Genomic DNA, 4,805 nt, shown 5'->3' with positions numbered 1-4,805 from the left:
ACTCAATGGCAGTTTACAGAAGATGAGTGGGAAGTTATGCAAAGATTTGCATCTTTCTTAAAGAATTTTGCTTTGATATCAACGCTAATAGAAAGAGATAGATATGCCACTTTGCCCATAGTAATCTTGACGTATAACATGGTCCTCGATAAAATAGAAGCAATTGCTAAGCAATTGGAGCAACAAGACACCCGGAGTGTACTAGAGGATTTACTTATGAATGCATATCAAGCAGCATACGACAAAATGATATGCTACTATGCCAAAACAATATTGGATATGTTGCTTGGTATTAATATTAGACCCAAGGCACAAAGTCGAAACTTTTAATCTAACTAAATGGGGCAAAGAAATCGTCGATGAGACATTGAAAAAATTCAAAAACGTTTACAAGGAAAAATATTATGTCGAACCATTGCAAGATAACCAAGCAAAATTATCGAGCGATGAAGAAGATATAGACATAAAGAGGTTGTTTAAAGACAGAACTATATGGACCAACAAAATAGATTTATATTTAGGAAGTGGTAGAGTTAACAAAGACGTCGATGTTATCGAGTGGTGGAAAAATATTCAGACAACATATCCTTGCTTAGCAAAGATGGCTCGCGATTTTCTTAGTATTCCTGCAACGTCAGTGCCAACAGAACGATTATTTTCTAAGGCAGGCCTTATTATAAGGAAACACCGAAATCGGCTCAATAATAAATCTGCTCGTCTNTTGCTATGTCTTAATTCTTGGGTATCTTCTGACTTAACGAGCCACCTTTTTGACGACGCTGAATTTGTCAAATAATAAATACTTTTTATAATATATCTGTACTTTGTAGATACTTTGTAGATTTTGTGAGTAAAAATCTCAATAAACAGATTTAAAGTAATTAAAATTACTTATAAACTCAAATGTCCAGAGCATTTTTATTTTCATATTTAGCCGCCGATTATTTTTTAATCTAAGTCCCAAACAGCAACTACATATATGGGTACTACTAATCACTTACGCATTATTTATCTATTTCTCACTATTTATAATAGATTATTGATACTATTTTCTCTCGAAAACATTTACATATTGACACATGAGAAGTATATAGTAAAAACTCATAAATAAATCGAGACGAGAGTCTCGATGCTTTGTCTCGATCTTGCCTCGTCATCACAAATATAGTCTCGATCTCGGTCTTGTATCGTCTTATCTCGTGAGACGAGATGAGAGTCTCGATTTTTGAAAGTCTCGGTGAAACACTATATATAAGTATAAAACATAAGAAAAATCTTAAATATTACAAAGTTTTAAGATATAAAACCATTTCTTACAATTGTTTCTACAAACATAATAGTATCTCTTTGAAAGAAGAAGTTTTTTCTGGAATATAAAGAATAGATATTCTAATATTGCAACCAAAAATACACTGTATAAAAAAACGGAAAAACACTTATTTTTGTATCAAACTAAAGGTAAAAAAAAAATACTTTAGTTTTGTACAAAACTAAAACCTTTAAGAACATAATGTGTTTATTTAAATTGCAATTTGCTTTTTCTTGATTAATTGCGTTTTGTTTTGATTGATAGACAAATACCTATATTGTCAGTATGTAAACTATTGTAGATTTTATATCTGTGTATTCTGATCTGCATCTGCGACTATCTCTTCACATTATGTAAAATAAACATACATTTCTACGTTATATATTTTGTGTGTATTTTATATATTTGCTTGCGATTTAATACAACTTTCTTCACTTGCTAAGAAAATGATATCTCGCTGGTTTTCAATCTTTTTGGTGTATTTACTTTGTTTTACATTAGCATTTATTTAATTGTTTATTAACTGTGAAAAATGTAAATGACACGTTTTATAATTAATTATAGATATCACTTACAGAGCAATTTACAAACTTCAAATGAACCTACAGAAGAGTCACTTTTGGATCAAGTTGAAATGAGTTATATGCAAGAAGAAATAGATAAATATTTGTTGGATGATATTGACGTTAATAATATTTCTTTTATATTAAATGAAGNTAAGCAATTAAATGATACATTTACAATACCCAATTTTCAAGAAGTAGAAAGTGCTATTAAAAGTAAGTCCCTACAACATAAAAAGATTTTATTATTATTATACTTTAGACTTCCAATATGTTTTATTACCTATTATTAAAATATTTATTAAATCATTTACAATTTTTACATATTAAATTATAGAAATAACATCTTGATAAATTAATCAGTATAGATGAANGCCAATGAGAAACCAATAAATACTGGTGTTGCAAAACGATACTTTCTATTGTAAGAATTCCGCCTTGCAGCGCCACGTTACGGGTAGCAGCGATTGCCGTGCTACCACTTAGACGATAGCGTCTATCATGTGGTGCTCCGGAAATCACATGTGTGAACATTCCGGAGTACACGGGAAAATACCGGCAAGACCAATCCTTCCGCCGAAAATCAGGCGGAGACGACATTCTCATTCGGGACTGCGTTGAGTTAAGACACAGGAGTGTCATGTCGATTTACTGCCGTGTTGTTAACCGATAAGTATAATTGCTCGGAGTTTAACTCATGTAAAATATTCAAGTCGCGTCGGATTTGTATTTGATGTATGGCATGGTGATTTAATAAATAAATGATACTCCATGTGAATAATTCCGGTCTGGCTTTACTCATTATCCGTTCGTGCGGTTGAGTTGCTCAAGGTCGCTTTGAGCTATAGTCTCGTCACAATCAAAAGTCAACTGTGTTGACGAAGTTGTCCTCGAGTGTTCTTGAAGAATCTCAAAAACAAGGTTCACGTGTTTGGTAGTTATTTCGCGGCCGTGTAGTCAAATCAACGATCGATTTCTATCATTGTCGGTCGACGTGATATTGTTATATATTGTGCTGCTGTCGTAAATACGCTGTTGTGTATGGTTGTGTATCGTCGGGTCAAACGCGGTTCTTATGAACATATATGAGTCGGAGCATCTTAACTGAATCTCCTTCGGTTCTTGTACTCGTTTATTCTTACGAGAGCAAGCAAACTCGAATATATACTTTTCACTATTGTTGAAACGTGAACAATTTAATTTATAATTTAGATCTTCTTCAGTGCGTAAAATAATTATCTTTACAATAAAAAATTTACTAAATATTGTTACAAAAAGTAATATTATATTTATAGTATTTTGATACTAAAATCAGTATATATATATTATATTATATATATTGTAAACAATTGTTTAGGGTATGTGTAATGTTTTTAAGAACAAAATATTGTAAATTTATTTGTAACATTCTCTATTACGCATTCAAAAAAATTTAACTTTTAGTCTGAAATTACAAAATTTAATCATAACAATAGTGTTTCGCACTGTTTATTAGTTTTTGCCGATCACATTTAATTTTCAAATTTTTTACATATATATTTTACATATATATATGTTTAAGGTACCAGACCAATGTGACGCACATTTTTTGAACGTTGTTTCGCGAATTTTTTTGGAAAGGAAAATAAAATGCGATCGTTATGAATTTTTGATATGTTTTTATTAGAGTTTGAAATTATACAAACCTTTTTTTTATGTAATTTGATCATATTTTCAGTGTGTAATATAGCGCCATAGTACAGTCCTCGAAAAAACGGCGAAGATGAGGAGGGAGGCATCCAGGGTCCTGTGGACATCTGAAAAAAAAATTCACATTTTTTATTAATTTATAGGCTTGTTGCTTTTACATTTACCAGTAAAATGCATAGTTGTTTACTTAAAAAACAAAATGGCGCGCTTTTGAAAAAATTTTAAAATCGCATTGTTTTTGACGAAATTGTTTAAAAAAAGTTAATTTATTATTAAAAAATTAAAATTTTTTTTTGTAAGTGTAAAAGTCCGTCATGTTAAGAATATGTAGTCCAATTTTGAGGTCGATCGGTTTAATAGTTTTTTGTCAGTGCCTTCCCCGCGACTCAAAAACGTGGTTTCGAGAAAAATGCGTTCAAAGTTTTGATAACACAGTTTTGATAGATAATTTATAGTTACACTAATTAGCTATGCCTGGTGCATACAGTAGTCCTTCAGTTTCTTCAAAAAGATCATTTTCAGCAGCTTTCAAGGTTCTTCAAAGAATTCTGGCCACTTTAGAATTGGTCGCAGCGGTCTCTCAGCGTCTGAAATCCGAGCTGCGTCGTAAGTGTCAGCAAAATCTCTAGCTGTTTTGCCTAGTTGCACCCCCATACATTTCATAATTTTTAATATAGATAAAAAGCCTTCATTAAACAAACATGTGGCTGTCAAAGTGGCAATCTCGAGTACTTTTTTTCCAGTGAAAAGATGCTTAGGGGCTAAGTTACACACACAGTGATTAAAACTTTCGTTGTTATTTTGGGTGTTGTCTCCTAAGCATCTTCTCAATAAATCGTTGTTAGACAGGTCGTCATAAACTGACTTTAACAGCTTTATTGTTTTCTCGTCAAAAGTAACTGGATGTTCGAAAGTACTCTCTTTCTTTTCTACTTTGAGCCGTTGGTATTCACACCAAGAATTTGCTCCCTCGAGACAGTACAAATGTTGCGGATTGGCGTTATAGTCGATGTTATATGATAAAAAGTTGCTAACACAGCATTTTTCATTTTTTCAAGAGAGTCTGGATGCCCCATAATTGCTAGTCCATAGTATGTCGACATTTTTAACATCACTTTATTTGTCAATTGAAGTGGCTTTGGCTGTTTTGGTTGGGCGTGTTCCGTTTGACCACAGTACGATTCGACACCGATCGATTCGACACCAAATTATTGGACACAAAATTATTGGACACAGATTTATTC

The sequence above is a fragment of the Pseudomyrmex gracilis genome, unplaced genomic scaffold (assembly GCF_002006095.1).
Source record: "Pseudomyrmex gracilis isolate BER0280 unplaced genomic scaffold, ASM200609v1 scaffold_359, whole genome shotgun sequence".
Lineage (NCBI taxonomy): Eukaryota > Metazoa > Arthropoda > Insecta > Hymenoptera > Formicidae > Pseudomyrmex > Pseudomyrmex gracilis.
This window is presented reverse-complemented; position numbering follows the sequence as displayed.